Source organism: Bufo bufo, chromosome 3 (genome assembly GCF_905171765.1).
Source record: "Bufo bufo chromosome 3, aBufBuf1.1, whole genome shotgun sequence".
In the NCBI taxonomy this organism is placed as follows: Eukaryota; Metazoa; Chordata; class Amphibia; order Anura; family Bufonidae; genus Bufo; species Bufo bufo.
This window is the reverse complement of record NC_053391.1, coordinates 217,683,702-217,702,041: the sequence shown is the minus strand read 5'-3', so window position 1 is coordinate 217,702,041 and position 18,340 is coordinate 217,683,702. Positions and strand designations below refer to the sequence as shown.

At 42.3% G+C, this 18,340-nt stretch overlaps 1 long non-coding RNA gene across 1 annotated transcript; it reads left to right on the top strand.

Annotated features, from left to right (window-relative positions):
- Positions 1 to 3,074: 3,074 nt before the first annotated feature.
- Positions 3,075 to 17,591, top strand: LOC120993312. The gene is made up of 3 exons (XR_005777210.1): positions 3,075 to 3,085; positions 11,316 to 11,321; positions 17,404 to 17,591. It is a non-coding gene; the product is annotated as an uncharacterized LOC120993312 (long non-coding RNA).
- The last annotated feature ends 749 nt before the right edge of the window (positions 17,592 to 18,340 follow it).

The following is an 18,340-nucleotide window of genomic DNA, read 5'->3' as shown; positions in this document are numbered from 1 at the left end:
TTGACAGATTGTGAGGCAAAGCAATAGCCTGTAGATGCAATGAAACCAAAAGCTATAGAGGAAAAACTACTGAAAACTTTTTATCAAAGACCAATTTAAAAAAATGATCTTTAGCCCAATATGAGTTCAATGCAATAATAAAAATTGCCCCCAAATATCTCCATAGCCTTAAAAGGAGGAGGTAATTTTGTAACAATATCTCAAGGAAGTTATTTCATTGTAAAATAAATCAGTAAAAACTAAAAAGAAAGTTATACCAGATCTTTTAGGGGTACCTAGTATCTAGCATGGGCAATTTAGGTAACCCACAAAAGTTTACCATATCTGTGCTAGTTATATATTCCATTGCCTCTTAAATGATTAAAAATATTATTTCCCCATCATTTTAGCACATTATGAACAGAGATACAAGATTCATAATATGTTTATTATATTTAGAGTAAAAAGAAATTACCAATTTAACCTCCTCTTTGCATAGATGACCCATTTGCTGCAAAATAACTATAGTAATCAAATCTGGAGCTGTTGATAACAACCCATGAGATTGCCTTTTTAATTTCCAAAAAGTGTCTCTGAAAAGGGAAAGCTTTAATAAATTGCTATGGATAAACTAATCTACTTAAAGTTGGCACATATTCATTTTTTCCAATTTAATAAAATGACCCATATAAGAAACATTAGCCTTAAAGAAGACTACTATTTATTGACCAAATGTAACATTTTCTTCTTTTTCAGGTATCCGAACAATGCTGCTTTCTCAATGAGCTCAGTAACTTCTACCTGACTAATATTTTCCCTAGCATAGACTTCACAAAGAGGAAGACACATGAACGAAAACAGTTTCATAATTTAGCAAATGCACTGCTTGGAATGAAGACAGAGCTCACATCTCGCTGTGTAAGTCTTTCTATGATTCAATATTATGTGTTATCTATCCAAGAGTCAAAAAATACAGCTCACCTGCTGGCTTCACTGGGATAAAACAAATGTCTGTGAACCCAGACCAATGAAATAAAAAATGGGTATATTCAAGCAACGTATTTCCAGATAAATTCTGTCTTTTTCGTCCAGTAAAAAGATTGGATAGTCTCCAACTGACTAGCAAACTTGACCAACTGACATCTAAACCATCCAAACCACGTCCCTGAATACAGTGTATCTAAACTATCTATTTGTCAGGCCTTGATCACTGCCCCTCTCATCTCTCCCTGGTGAATCCTATTCTGCCCAGGGACACCATCCTGTTCTCTTCTGCATGCTAGTGTACTGTGTGTACCTTTTGTTCTCCAGTTTAGACTATTGCATTCTGTAGCCTCATCACCTGCTGTGTCTTTTCCAGAAGGTCCCCTGGAGTTTTCTCATGTATGGACTGACAAGTGGTTTTATAGGGCCAACATAAACCAAGGTCCAATTAGTCACCCAGATGATCTAGGCATCTTCAGAGTCTTTCTTCCTTAGGTCCATTTGGTTACTGCATCCTGTAATATTGCATCCCTGATTACTGATCTGGCTTGTCTTCTGATCTCTCTGCTGCCCATGCTGAATTTCCAACTATTTACCATGTTGCACCAATTCCATCAGCCTTGACCTCTGACCATCTGACTATGGCTTCTGCCTACTAATACTGCACTGTGTCCTAGTGTCACCCACTAGCATAACATGAGCTGTTACTAATAGAGACTACTCTACTGATGTGGTTGTTTGCAGAGTTCTGGTTGGCACAATGATGTCTTTATTAAGGTCGGTAATCTGTTGTAGGAGAGGTTCCATGAAATATACTAGTAGAATTACCATGGCACTCAGAGGTATATACAAGAACTAATGATTCTTTATTCATCCATCAAACATTTCATAATAAATAGGCCAACATTTTGGTCCTATCACTGTATAATTTGCGGCTTATGCTGTAATTTTTTAATTGTCTATTTATTTTAGCATAATACCATGGGGTGCCAGTGTGGAACACATGCAATGAATATCATGGGAGAGTTCGAAAATAAATTTTCCAAGGTATTTATCACAAACATACGGTACATAAATATAGTAGTAGAAATGTAGTAGAACATATATGCTAGTATATCAATGTAATATATAAAAATGTAATTAATGTTTATTTTCCTTTTTTTAATAGTTGGAAAAAGTAGCTGCTGCACACAAAGCTGTAGGAGAGCTTCATATTCTATTTCGTTGGGTGGAAAAAAACTTTTTTTGCTAAAACTCTTGGATATAACTGTTCTACTAGGGGCCAGCTGTTCCGTTCCGCAAAATACGGAATGCACACGGACGTCATCCATATTGTTTGAGGATCTGTTTTTTGCAAACCGCAAAATACATATGGTCTTGTGCATGAGCCCTTAAATGGAAGAGCTTGCAGCCACCGTAGAATCACTATGCTCTCCTTTTTTTATTTTATTTTTATTTCAATGAAAAAAGAGATCCTGTACTTTTTCAGAAACCTATGAAAGTGTAAGAGAAACGTGATATGCCAAGCAGCCCCTGAAATAAGATAAATGTGGAAAATTGAATATTCTGGCTATTCTATGTTAACTTATTTTTTTATGTATTTTAATATGAATTTGATTATTTTATTCAAACCTACAAAGACTAATTAAGAATACAGGGAGTGCAGAATTATTAGGCAAGTTGTATTTTTGAGGATTAATTTTATTATTGAACAACAACCATGTTCTCAATGAACCCAAAAAAACTCATTAATATCAAAGCTAAATATTTTTGGAAGTAGTTTTTAGTTTTTTTTTAGTTTTAGCTATTTTAGGGGGATATCTGTGTGTGCAGGTGACTATTACTGTGCATAATTATTAGGCAACTTAACAAAAAACAAATATATACCCATTTCAATTATTTATTTTTACCAGTGAAACCAATATAACATCTCAACATTCACAAATATACATTTCTGACATTCAAAAACAAAACAAAAACAAATCAGTGACCAATATAGCCACCTTTCTTTGCAAGGACACTCAAAAGCCTGCCATCCATGGATTCTGTCAGTGTTTTGATCTGTTCACCATCAACATTGCGTGCAGCAGCAACCACAGCCTCCCAGACACTGTTCAGAGAGGTGTATTGTTTTCCCTCCTTGTAAATCTCACATTTGATGATGGACCACAGGTTCTCAATGGGGTTCAGATCAGGTGAACAAGGAGGCCATGTCATTAGATTTTCTTCTTTTATACCCTTTCTTGCCAGCCACGCTGTGGAGTACTTGGACGCGTGTGATGGAGCATTGTCCTGCATGAAAATCATGTTTTTCTTGAAGGATGCAGACTTCTTCCTGTACCACTGCTTGAAGAAGGTGTCTTCCAGAAACTGGCAGTAGGACTGGGAGTTGAGCTTGACTCCATCCTCAACCCGAAAAGGCCCCACAAGCTCATCTTTGATGATACCAGCCCAAACCAGTACTCCACCTCCACCTTGCTGGCGTCTGAGTCGGACTGGAGCTCTCTGCCCTTTACCAATCCAGCCACGGGCCCATCCATCTGGCCCATCAAGACTCACTCTCATTTCATCAGTCCATAAAAGTCTTGAGATATTTCTTGGCCCAGTCTTGACGTTTCAGCTTGTGTGTCTTGTTCAGTGGTGGTCGTCTTTCAGCCTTTCTTACCTTGGCCATGTCTCTGAGTATTGCATACCTTGTGCTTTTGGGCACTCCAGTGATGTTGCAGCTCTGAAATATGGCCAAACTGGTGGCAAGTGGCATCTTGGCAGCTGCACGCTTGACTTTTCTCAGTTCATGGGCAGTTATTTTGCGCCTTGGTTTTTCCACACGCTTCTTGCGACCCTGTTGACTATTTTGAATGAAACGCTTGATTGTTCGATGATCACGCTTCAGAAGCTTTGCAATTTTAAGAGTGCTGCATCCCTCTGCAAGATATCTCACTATTTTTGACTTTTCTGAGCCTGTCAAGTCCTTCTTTTGACCCATTTTGCCAAAGGAAAGGAAGTTGCCTAATAATTATGCACACCTAATATAGGGTGTTGATGTCATTAGACCACACCCCTTCTCATTACAGAGATGCACATCACCTAATATGCTTAATTGGTAGTAGGCTTTCGAGCCTATACAGCTTGGAGTAAGACAACATGCATAAAGAGGATGATGTGGTCAAAATACTAATTTGCCTAATAATTCTGCACCCAGTGTATATATATTAAGAATAACAACTGAAGATTGCACATATTTATTACATTTTATAAATGGAAATTCTTTTTTTAAATAAATCTTTATATCAATCTAATGTAATAACTTATTTTTTTTATTAACATCCCTACATTCATTTTATCCAAGTCCAGAATTTTTTATTCACTGTTCCCATGTATTGTCAAAACTGTACTAATTGACAAAATATAACACACCCAGAAATGTTGGATTGCTGGAAAACTTGGCATGCAGATAAGGCCTCATGCACACGACCGTTTTTATTTGTCCGCATCCGAGCCGCAGTTTTTGCGGCTCGGATGCGGACCCATTCACTTCAATGGGGCCGCAAAAGATGCGGACAGCACTCCGTGTGCTGTCCGCATCCGTTGCTCTGTTCCGTAGCCCCGCAAAAAAAATCTAACATGTCCGTTTGGCGGACAAGAATAGGCATTTCTATAATGGGCCGTCCGTTCTGTTCCGCAAATTGTGGAAGGCACACGGCGGCTTCCGTTTTTTGCGGATCTGCGGTTTGCGGAGCGCAATAATGGAACAGTCGTGTGCATGAGGCCTAACCCTGGTTTCACACCTGAGCGTTCTGAAAGGAGCGCTCTGTATGCGCGATTGTACGGGCGTTTACAATCGCGCATACAGAGACAAGCGAACACTCATTGTCGCGCGTTCCCGAAAGTCTATGTACGGGAACGCGCAACAAAACGCCCCAAAGAAGCTCAAGAACTTGTTTGAGCGTCGGGCGTTTTACAGCGCGATCGTACGCGCTGTAAAACGCCGAGGTGAGAACCATTCCCATAGGGAAGCATTGGTTTCTTCTTGTTGAGCGTTTTACAGCGCGTAGGAACGCGCTGTAAAACGCTCAGGTGTGAACTTAGGGTAAGGGCTCATTCAGACGGCCGTATGCTGTCCGCAAAAATACTGAATGCTATCCGTTTTTTTGCGGATCCGCAAAAAAAATGAAACATGTCCTATACTTGTCCGTGAAAATCAGGACATGGCCCCATTGAAGTCTATGGGTCCGCAAAAATACTGAATGCTATCCGTTTTTTTGCAGATCCGTTTTTTTGCGGATCCGCAAAAAAACGGATAGCATTCAGTATTTTTGCGGACAGCATACGGCCGTCTGAATGAGCCCTAAGTCTCAGGCAGATATGTAAATGTATACAAATCATTACAGGCGTGGTCTAATTAGTGATAAGAGAAATCCAGCACTGCTTCTCGATAAAACGATTCTATATTGGTCACGTCTTAAAAAGATGGGAGACACAGAGGGGGGGAACGAGGAAGGCCCTGCCCAAGTTAGAGGGAAGATGGTGACCCCTGACTCACCTGGCGGCTGGCACCTGGCTGCCCTGACGTCCCTAGACGGGTTCCTCACCCGTACGCCGATCACGTGCCTAAAGCCCTGGCTTTCCCTGAGCTGAGCCCTAGGTAGTGAACAGGGCGATGGGAACACTAGTCCGCACCACTAACTCTAAGGGAAAACACCAAGGGGAGGACAGACAACACAGACTCAACATATATTCCCAGGTGGGCGACAACAGGAGACAACAATAAGCCAAACAGGGATCCGGAGGGTAGCACACAGGAACGACAACCAGGATTAACCACTCCAGTGGGTCAGTATAGATGTCCAGGCAGGAAGCTCTATAACTGGCAACTAGAGAAGTGTGAGAGGAGAATATAAGGAGGTAGGGAGTGGCAGACAAGAAACAGCTGAGGAGGAGAAGCTACGGATCCCTGAGAGAGACAAAAAGGATAGCAAGGCAAACACAGAAAACAATCATTAAAAAACATCGTGATCTTTAGATATAGAGCGCGCAGCCACCCGCTGCGACTTCCTGACCCCGGGTATAACGGAGTCAGACGTGGCTCTTGATACCCTCGTGACAGTACCCCCCCTTTCACGAGGGGCCTCCGGACACTCAGGACCAGGTCTCTCCGGATGAGAGGCATGGAAAGTCTGAATTAACCTGTTGGCGTTTACCTCTGACGCTGGAACCCACATTCTTTCCTCGGGACCGTAACCCCTCCAATGCACCAGATACTGAGGAGAGCGGCGGACCCGACGAGAATCAACAGATCTGGCTATTTGAAACTCCAGATTACCATCCACAATAACAGGAGGAGGTGGCAGCGGCGATGGTTCTAGAGGTGGAACATACTTCTTGAGTAACGATTTATGGAAGACGTTATGGATCTTAAAAGTCTGAGGTAGCTCCAGGCGAAAAGCCACAGGGTTAATGACGGCTACTATTTTATAGGGACCAATGAACCTAGGACCCAGTTTCCAAGAAGGAACCTTCAACTTAATATTCCTAGTAGACAACCACACATAGTCATTCACTCCTAGGTCCGGACCTGGCGACCGTTTCTTATCGGCCATGCATTTATATTTACCACTCATCTTTTTCAAGTTAACTTGCACCTTCTGCCATACCGATGAAAGAGATGAAGAAAACCTTTCCTCTTCGGGAACCCCAGAAAACCCCCCTCTTTGAAAGTACAAAATTGGGGATGAAAACCGTATGCACCAAGGAATGGTGACTTGCCAGTGGACTCCTGATAATGATTATTTATGGCAAACTCAGCTAACGGTAAATATGATGACCACAACTCTTGGTTTTCAGACACAAAACACCTTAAATATGTTTCTAGGTTTTGGTTGGTACGCTCAGTCTGTCCATTCGACTGAGGATGGAAAGCTGAGGAAAAGGACAAGTGAACCCCCAAACGGGAACAAAAAGCTTTCCAAAACTTAGAAATAAACTGGGTTCCCCGATCCGAAACCACATCGGAAGGGACCCCGTGAAGCTTCACGATTTCACTGATAAACACCTGAGCGAGAGTTTTAGCATTAGGAAGTGCGGGTAGCGCAATAAAGTGTACCATTTTGCTAAACCTGTCTACTACTACCAAGATAACTGTTTTACCCGCCGACAACGGTAAGTCAGTGATGAAATCCATTGACAGATGTGTCCATGGCCTATTGGGGATGAAAAGTGGCAATAAAGACCCTGCTGGACGTGTATGAGAGACTTTCGCGCGTGCACAAGTAGAACAAGTAGACACGAAATCCATTACATCCTGACGCAACCTTGGCCACCAAAAACGACGAGATAAAAGCTCCAAGGTTTGCTTTACTACCCGGGTGTCCAGCAAGTGCCGAATTATGATGTTCTTTTAATAATTCAAGACGCAGGTTTAACGGTACAAACAATTTCTCTGAGGGGCAAGAGGCCGGGGCGTCCCCCTGAGCCTCTAACACCTTTCCCTCTAGAACAGAGTGTACAGCAGAGACAACCACTCCTCTTTGTAAAATAGGTACCGGATCACAAACATTACCCCCTCCAGGGAAACTACGAGATAATGCGTCTGCCTTGGTATTTTTTTGCCCCAGGACGATAGGTGATTACAAAGTTAAATCTGGTAAGAATAGCGACCACCTAGCTTGTCTAGGGGTGAGACGCTTAGCCGATTCTAGGTACAGAAGGTTCTTGTGATCCGTAATCACGGTGACGGGGTGGATTGCTCCCTCTAAGAAGTGACGCCACTCTTCAAGCGCCAGTTTAATCGCCAACAGTTCCCTATTTCCAATATCATAATTCTTCTCCGCAGAAGATAATTTTTTGGAAAAGAAAGCGCAAGGACGCCATTTGCCAGGAGACGGACCCTGAGACAATACAGCTCCCACTCCCACCTCTGACGCATCTACCTCGACAATAAAAGGCTGGGAGACATCAGGTTGAATTAGAACAGGTGCCGAGGTAAACCTCTCCTTTAGAGAGGAAAATGCATCTTTAGTGGCGTCAGACCATTTGGAAAAATCCGTCCCCTTCCTAGTCATGTCGGTAAGGGGTTTAACGATCACTGAATAATTTTTAATGAACTTTCTATAAAAATTAGCGAAACCCAAAAACCGTTGTAGGGCTTTAAGGTTCTCAGGAAGATCCCAATCTAAAATTGCCTGGACCTTCCCAGGATCCATGCGGAAACCTGAAGCAGATAATAGATATCCCAGGAACTGTAATTCCTGAACAGCGAAGACACATTTTTCAATTTTCGCATATAATTTATTCGTCCGTAGGACCTGCAGTACTTGCCTGACATGCACCTCATGTGTTTTCAGATCAGCCGAATAAATTAAGATATCATCTAGGTATATGACTACAAACCTGCCGATGAGATGACTAAAAATATCATTAACAAAATGTTGGAAGACAGCAGGGGCATTGGTCAGACTGAAAGGCATAACTAGATTTTCATAATGCCCCTCAGGGGTGTTAAAAGCTGTCTTCCACTCATCCCCTTCCCTGATACGAATCAGATTGTAGGCCCCCCTAAGATCAAGTTTGGAGAACCACTTAGCACCCGCAATCTGATTAAAAAGGTCAGGAATGAGAGGAAGAGGGTATGGGTCACGGATGGTTATCTGGTTTAACTCACGGAAATCTAAGCAAGGACGCAGGCCCCCATCTTTCTTTTTAACAAAGAAAAACCCTGCAGCCACGGGTGAAGAAGAGGGTCTGATGTGTCCCTTAGCCAGACTCTCTGAGATATAATCTTTCATGGCTTGTCTCTCGGGACCCGAAAGATTATACAACCTGGACTTGGGTAATTTTGCCCCGGGAATCAGGTTAACCGGGCAATCATAAGGACGATGAGGTGGTAGTTTCTGACACCCCTTTTCAGAAAAAACGTCCTCAAAGTCCGAAATAAATGTAGGTAGGGAAGCTATGGAGGCGATTAAGCAATTGTTATTTAAGCAATTCTCTCTGCAATGCTCACTCCACTCCAATATCTCCTGGCCTGCCAATCCACCACTGGATTGTGCGCTACAACCAGGGAAGACCAATACCACCGGAGAGGGAAGGCCCTCCAGAACGTAACATGAAAGACACTCATTATGGTGGTCCCCTACCCGAAGGTGTAAATTACGAACAATGTGGGTGAGGTTTCTCTGAGACAGAGGAGCAGAATCTATAGCGAATACGGGAATAGGTCTCTGCAGCGTACAGAGAGACAAACCCATAGTGCGGGCAAAATGGGCATCAATCAAGTTTACCCCTGCTCCACTGTCTAGAAAAACAGAAATAGACTCCGTCTTAACACCAAAAACAATGACCGCTGGTAACACAAATTGAGATGTTCGTATGGAGGAAACGTATACCCCCCCGGCTGACATCCTCCGCACAGCCCGGGGTTAGTAGTTTTCCGACGGTCTTTTGTTTTTGAGAAAGGAGGGACAGACATTAATGAAATGACCCCTCCCCCCCACAGAAAAAACAAGCCCCCCCCCCCTACGGCGAACCTCGGGAGGACGGACCTGACGAGAAGTTCCGCCTAGCTGCATAGGCTCATCTAAGTCAGTACAGGCTGACTGTTGCTTGGGAGAGGTAACCAATTGCTCCGGAATTTTCGATCTCTCCCTAAGACGTCTATCTATTCTGATAGAGAGGGACATAACAGCATCAAGGGAAAGGGGGGTCTCATACAGCGCCAGTGCATCCTTAACCCTTTCAGATAACCCAGAGCAGAACTGACTCCTGAGAGCCGGGTCGTTCCACTGAGTATCCGTAGCCCACCTACGGAACTCAGAGCAATATTCCTCTGCTGACCGATCTCCCTGTAGGAGTCTCCGTAACTTCGACTCAGCCAGGGCGACTCGGTCAGGGTCATCATATATGAGACCCAAAGCCCCAAAAAATCCCTCCACTGACCGAAGAACCTGAGAACCAGGGGGTAACGAGAACGCCCAGGATTGCGGATCCCCCTGAAGCAGGGAAATGACAATCCTTACCCGCTGTTCTTCATGACCTGAGGAGTAAGGGCGCAACTTAAAATATAATTTGCAGGCCTCACGGAACGTCGCAAATTTGTCCCTTCCCCCAGAAAATCTGTCGGGAAGAGCAACCTTGGGTTCAGTGACAACCTGGTTACCCATGGCAACCGCTGGGGGTGCGGTCTGCTGCATTTGCTGCTGTTGTTGGAGAACAGACGCCTTCAATCCTGCCACCTCCAAAGACAGGCTTTGAAGCTGTTCTGCCAAGGCATCAATAGGATCCATATTGGATTCTAAGTAGAGAGAGAAAAAAAAAACAACAAACAAAAAATTAAAAAAAAAATTTATTTTTTATTTTTTTTCTCAAAAAGTAAGGGCCAGTTATAATATCACGGTCGGCGTGGCTATCACATACGTGACACAAAGGGAGGGAACGAGGAAGGCCCTGCCCAAGTGAGAGGGAAGATGGTGACCCCTGACTCACCTGGCGGCTGGCACCTGGCTGCCCTGACGTCCCTAGACGGGTTCCTCACCCGTACGCCGATCACGTGCCTAAAGCCCTGGCTTTCCCTGAGCTGAGCCCTAGGTAGTGAACAGGGCGATGGGAACACTAGTCCGCACCACTAACTCTAAGGGAAAACACCAAGGGGAGGACAGACAACACAGACTCAACATATATTCCCAGGTGGGCGACAACAGGAGACAACAATAAGCCAAACAGGGATCCGGAGGGTAGCACACAGGAACGACAACCAGGATTAACCACTCCAGTGGGTCAGTATAGATGTCCAGGCAGGAAGCTCTATAACTGGCAACTAGAGAAGTGTGAGGGGAGAATATAAGGAGGTAGGGAGTGGCAGACAAGAAACAGCTGAGGAGGAGAAGCTACGGATCTCTGAGAGAGACAAAAAGGATAGCAAGGCAAACACAGAAAACAATCATTAAGAAACACCGTGATCTTTAGATATAGAGCGCGCAGCCACCCGCTGCGACTTCCTGACCCCGGGTATAACGGAGTCAGACGTGGCTCTTGATACCCTCGTGACAAAACGTTTGTGTGAACGAGCCCTTATACTTTTAAACCTGGATGACACTTCAAAAAATGCTAGGACACTGAAGATATATTCCTAAGGGATGGTTTTGACATACAGTATCACCAACATGTTCAGAAATCCTCTTCCTTACTGTGGAACCCACATACTATTTTTCACATATCATACATGTAATAACTAGACATGAGCAAATTACTGAAAAGTTTGATTCGGCTGAGTCGCCGAAGTTTACAAAAAATTTGCATCGTGACAAATTACTTCATCACAAAGCAAATTTTTTTGTAAGCAGCGGGTGCAATGACAGGGAGCTGTGATAGCACCGCCCCCGTCATTGTATCCCTCAGATGCCTCATGCATACATGATTGGGGCATCTGAGTGTAAAAACAGTAAAATGAACATAAAAAAAAAAAAATCTCAACGGGCCAGCAGCCGCCATCTTGCTTGAAGATCTGGTGCGAAATCTCGCTCTGCGCGAGATGACGTCATCATGCCGGCCGGCGTGGTGACGTCGTATGTCACCACGCATGGGATTTCAGCCGAGATCTTCAATCAACATGATGGCTGGAGGCCCATCGCGAGCAAATGGAGGAGGTAAGTATGAATTTTTTTGTTTTTTACACTATTTCAGATTAAATCGACTCGTTAATAGTGATGAGCGGCAGGGGTCATATTCGAATTTGTGATATTTTGCGAATATTTTGTAGAAGTATGCCGAAGTGGAACAATTGTACAGATTTTAAAAAAAGAGAAAGTCACTGATTACGTCACTGGGCTCGGCGCATGCCCAGTGACACTATTGAGGCTGTTGCCATCAGGAGCCGGAGTATCGTACAGGCGCAGGCAGGCAGCGATACTGCGGCTGCGCAGGATTTCGGAGGCCAAGAAAGGAGGACGCAAGGATGGTGGGGTGAATAAATTACATGACGTAGTGGAGGGGGCGGCGCCGTTCGGCAAGGATTTGGGAGTAAATTTATTTTTAGGAGGCGTGCTGGGCTTGGAAGAAAGGCGGGCTGGGCACTGCAGGGGGGCGTTACTAGGCACTAGAGGAGAGGAATAACGCCCCTCTGGGAACCTTGAGGCTTAATTAGCATATCAGAAAAATCGCTTTTTCATCTAAATGAAAAGTTGAATAAAAGAAAGAAGACACATGCTGGAATGAAGGTACTTTATTGCACATTGCTATGTTAACAGTTTTATATGCTCAAAATAGGTGACAGATTCCCTTTAAGTTGCTTGTGGGCCAATGACTCATTGGCCCACAAGCAAGAAGTAGGAAGGAATCATGTTTTCAGATGTTAAAAAATTACAAATATTCGATATAGCGAATATTCTGTATAGCACTGTATTCAAAATATTCGCGAATTCTCAAAGTTACGATATTCGAGATAAATATTCGTAATCCGAATATTCGCGCTCAACACTATTCGTTAACACAAAGCACGGGGAAATTAGGCTTCGAGGCGAATTGAATTTATCCTAAAATTTTGTATTTTGTGTACCGAGTGTGCCTTGTTGTATTAAAGTTAAGATTTAACTTTTATTTCTATTATTAAAATTAATGAGACAATGGAGTAAAGTAAACTCCTGTGCTATTTAGGGAAGGGGGGTAGGGTCTAAATAGAAAGACCTAGTGGCGTTCGTCTATTTTACACTCAAAAAAAGATTGTACCGAAAGGCCTTAGAATTAATCTGGCCCCTGCAGATAGATTGAGGAATACAAATCTGATTAAGAAGTGGGAGGAGGAAGCCACAGCCAGTTCTCATAGATTTATTCGCCTGCTCCTAGAGGAAGAGAAACTGAACCTTGACTGCAAACAGAAAAAGGTGGATAACCTGAGGGAACAGGCGCTTAAATTCAAGGACGAGGCTAAATTTTCAACTAAAGAGGAGTATCTACAAAATACCATTGAGAGGTTTCACTACACCTTCAGGGAACGTAAACACCAGCAATACGTACGAGACTCTACAGAATTTAAAGAAAATAGAGCATACCTCTTCCTAAACAAGACACAACAGAAAGAGACATTCAGTGAAATCTCATCCTCAGAAGCAGAGGGGTCAGAAAGTGAACAGGACAGGACAAGAGGAGGTAGGGGACAGAGATACAGAGGGAAAGGAGGTAGGGGGAGACCTAGAACAGCAAACAGGAATACCTACGGCGAGGGCTATCCAACATGCAATACCGCAGGACCTACACCTACCCCCTCATCATCAGCTGGATCCTCTACTTTTTTGGCCCAGGCCCCCACACAGATGCCTTATCAATTAAGAAACAAAGTGCAGGGGGGTATATAGGACAGACCAATCCGCCTTGCAAAATGAAAATTATCAACCTTTCCTCGTATAAGTTGTCCCCAAGTGATATATCCCTCCTCAGTAAGGGGCTGTCATTTGTCCCTACAGTTAAATATGATACATTTGAGTGAAACAAAGATCTAGCCCTATTTACACGCAAATTGCTCTGGCATAAACATTTCCGCCTTCAGGACCGTAATGAATATGAAGAGCTGAATATGAACCCCAGGGAACTGGAGGCCACACGCACTCTTGTAGATCTGATGGAGGAAGGTGAGAGAGATAGAGCGGAGGGTCCCTTCACTGAGTTAAAACTAAAAAGTACCCAGATGCCACCACCTCTACCAGACTTAAGTGTGTCCATATTCCATAAACTAGTATCCAGGGACCTCGAACTAATCAATACGGTCAGGGGAATATCAAACATGAATAAGGAAGAGCACCAAGCCCTAATGAATTTAGAAAGGACCGGAATCTAATAATTAAACCATCAGACAAGGGAGGAAACCTAGTCATAATGGATCAGGATCTATATAAAAACATGTGCCTAGATATCCTTAAAGATAGGGAATCATATGAAATCCTACTGCAAGATCCTGGCCCTACATTCCTCTCAGAACTTAGGCAAATTGTGAATAAGGGACTGAGGGACAAAGTAATTGACCAGACAGAACTGGACTTCCTTCTCCCAAAATATCCGGTCACGGCCACCTTCTACTCTACACCAAATATTCACAAGGGTACTATACCCCTGAAAGGGCGCCCGATTGTGTCAGGGGTAGGTAGCCTAGGGCAGAACATAGGCGTCTACATTGATAAAATCATAAGACCTTTTGTGGAGACACTACCGTCCTACATACGCGATACATCCGATCTTCTACTGAGGCTCAGTGGCGTATGTATGGACGATCAAACAATGTTTGTGTCCATAGACGTTGAGGCCCTATATAGTTCGATTAAACACGACCTAGGCCTCAAGGCAGTTGAAAGCTACCTATCCATGAGGGACAAAAGACGGTCTCGACATAATCAATTCATACTCGACCTATTGAACTTCAGCCTCACCAAGAACTATTTTGTCTTCGATGACCGCTACTACCACCAGCTCAGGGGCACCGCGATGGGCAGTTCCTGTGCGCCATCATACGCAAATCTGCTCCTGGGCTGGTGGGAAGCCAACGACATAGGCTCAGAGAGGATGGACAAGTGGCAAGACATGATAGTTCTGTGGCTGAGGTTTATAGATGATATCTTTGTACTGTGGAGAGGAACTGCAGACTCTTTCGCGGAATTTATGGAGATGATTAATGACAATGCTCTGGGTCTTAGGTTCACATCTGAACATAATCATGACTCACTACCATTTCTAGATGTGCTAATAGAAAGAGGCCCTAATAATATAATCACCTCCGTTTACCGCAAAAAGACAGCTACCAACAGCCTGCTCCGCTGGGAGAGCGCCCATCCCTATGCCCTACGAAAGGGTATACCCAAGGGTCAGTACCTTAGACTCCGGCGTAATTGCTCCAGCATGAAAAAATTTAAAAGTGAAGCAAGGGATCTAAGGTACAGATTCAGGGAAAGAGGATACCCTGATGGAATACTGCGAGTAGCCTACGAGGCAGCATGTTCGGAGAATAGAGACATGCTCCTCATACCAAAGAAAAAAAAGGAAGGACTCTATTATGCCCTCAAACACTGCTCGTATCATAAGGACCTTTGACAATGCCCATCAAGAGGTTAGACAGGTGCTATCAAAATATTGGGACATACTTAAAACAGATCCTGACCTGGAGGACATAATAGGACCATATCCCTTAATAGCATACAGGAAGGGAAGAAGCCTCAAAGATAGACTGGTTAACAGCCACTTCCAGCCACCCACCAACCCTGGTAATTGGCTGTCAAGGAAGCCTACTGGTACCTTTAAGTGTGGTAGATGTGTGGCGTGTAGCCAGATACTGAAAACTAAGACATTCACAAGCTCACACACAGGCAGAGAATATGCCATCCGTGACTATGTGAATTGTTTAACTACGGGAGTAGTGTACCTGGCACAATGCTCCTGCCCCCTTGACTATGTAGGCAAAACAAAAAGAGAATTCAGGCGACGTATTAGAGACCACTATAATGATATCCAAAATAAAAAGGACACATCAGTGGCACGGCATATTAATCTCTGCCATGGTGGAAACACCACCTGCCTTAAATTTATAGGTATCCAACATGTCCCAAAACAGAGGAGGGGAGGAGACTGGGACAAAATGATCCTGAGGGCAGAAACAAGATGGATCTATAGAATAAAGACGGTAACACCAAATGGCCTAAATGAATATCTCTCATACAAACCCTTCCTGTAGTCAAAATACAAACCATGTATATAGAAGGTAGCCTATATATACGTACAAAAAAAGAGCCAATTCACCTTTATACCAATCCACTGGCCTTTAAAGTAAAAAATAACACATTGTACTTGTATATAGTGTTGAGCGCGAATATTCAAATATCGAATTTTTTTTAGCGAATATCGGCACTTTGCTAATTCGTGAATATTTCAAATATAGTGCTATAAATTCGATATTTCGAATATCCTTTTTTTTTTTTATTGTTATATTTTTTTCTTTCCCACTTCCCAAAAGTAGTTCTTACCTGTCCTTAGGATTCCTGGCTTCCTGGCTGCTCCAGTCAGTGCCCGTTGCTGCTTCTGACGACTTCCGTGCTCATGGAGCATCCCCATCACCATGCGAACGTCTCCATACTAGAATGTACTGTCGGATTTGAGAATTACGTTGAAATCGCAATTCGATTAATTCAAGTTATAATAATCGAATTTCGATTTCAACTTAGCACTGCTATATTCCATATTCGTTAATTCTAGTGGAATATAGCAGTGCTAAGTTGAAATCGAAATTCGATTATTATAACTTGAATTAATCGCATTGCTATTTCAACTTGGACCTGGTTTACTATGGTTGGCTTGGTAGAATTAGCGAATATGACGAATGTATTCGTCATATTCCTCAAAACGAAGATAACAAAGTATTCTCCATCTTCGTTTTAGGACATCTGATTAGGACCAGTGCACTGTTATACACCAAAGCAGAATTGACTGAGGAAACATGGTACATTTCACCAGACCCCTACGGGTGTGGACGAGTTATGTAAAGGGAAGGGGCAAAGTTGAGACATTGTAATGAGTGGACTTCCATTACATCCCATCTACTGATACATGATCCTATAGGTAGGAAGAACGTTCCTAATAACAACTGCAGAACAAGATGTTTAAACAATCGATTATGTCGGAATATTTATGCTGTCTCCGATTGACAGTCTATATTATTTATGTGAATAAATTAAAATCTATAATGAAGGAGATTATAATTTATTATCATAAATATCAAGCTAAAACAAGCTCGTGATCTGCGTTGAATTGAAGACAAAACCCAGTTACAGACAAAATATATATGTAATTTATTAATACAATTTATAGTGCAAAATAATATATAATAAAATTGGGGATAATAAAATACAATCAATGATATGCAAAATAGTGAGAAAGTCAAGAATAATTGAGAATATATATCTACACAATTATGCCTTCTTATACTGATACCCCTCAATTATATTTTAAATCAATTTAATACTTGATTTATCTCAGCCGACAAATGTCCGATTAAACCCAAATCTGGTTTATCTTTTATCTATACATATATTTATATATATATCATCAACCGTACCGGTCTAGAACTGAATTCAATTCCTTGGAGATAATACCGTGTTTTCACCAGTATATTTTCAATCTCCCTGTATTGGATTACTTTTCAGGATGATGCTGCAGGTACACCCCAATCTTATTCCAAAACAGATACTATACGCAAGGTATGGTTAATTGAATATATTTAGATATGTATTATATTAATTAATTATCCTATAAAATATAGGTAAGGTTATACTATACCAAAATGTCAGCTAGCAGAAATCAGTTTCAATGGTTCTAAGATGGCTGCCTCCAATGACTGAAAAGGTGGTCAGGGCTGGATCTGGTCTTCTCCCTTTTGATGGTTTCCTGATGATCGTCCCTTGATGATAGTTAGAGAGAGAGATCCAGAGATAGATCCTTTCTGTCAGCCCAGACCATCTTTTTATCCTATCTTAGAAAGGGCTTGGCCAAGTTTTATCATTAACTTGTGACCTCACTTTATAATTAATAGAACCTCCCTCTAGGGAAAATACACCCTAGATCTTTATGTTACCCTAACACTAGATGGCACTAGTACTCCATACAAAAATCTGCATTTATTTAAATTTTTTATATATTCTCTTATTCATTTACTAGCGATAAATTTTAACTAAGGTTTCAGACAAAACCTTGAGGAGATCTTGAATAGACAATGGCTTTTGTATCTGGTCAAACACCTCACATATCCCTTAATCTTTTGACCAGACCTAATTAAATCAAGATACACATGACCATACTCAAGTCATTGTCTTGGGAAAAGACAGGGTTTGTTTATGATCACCTGTGTCCACATTTCTCCATTCAAGAGAACCTCAAGGAAAGAAATAATTAACTTGTGTTTTATACTGATAGAAATTCTAAAAATGACAGAGGAATCTGTACCTCATTTCTAACCTTAAAACTGAATATATCTATAAGGACCACACTCTTATGTATATATATAGCACACGTATTTAAATTGATGATATAAAAATCAGACTCCACTCATACATTGCTTAATATAAAAACCACAAAGAAAGATTAGAGTCTTTCTATACACTGAAAATCATCAAGACTCAGCACATGTCTAATACATTGTCTTATCTAGGCAATTACTTTTCATCAGACCTTGGGACGTCTCCTTCTCACAAAAACAGACTTGGGTAAACACTTTGGTACAGATTGTTAATCTTAGGTTAGTAATTCTGAGTTAAAATCCTGAACTCACCCTGCACCCTTTTAAAATAAGACAAAATGGTTGTCTTTTAGGCTCATGTCGATACATCTTATATAGGCCTTATACTTATGGACTTTA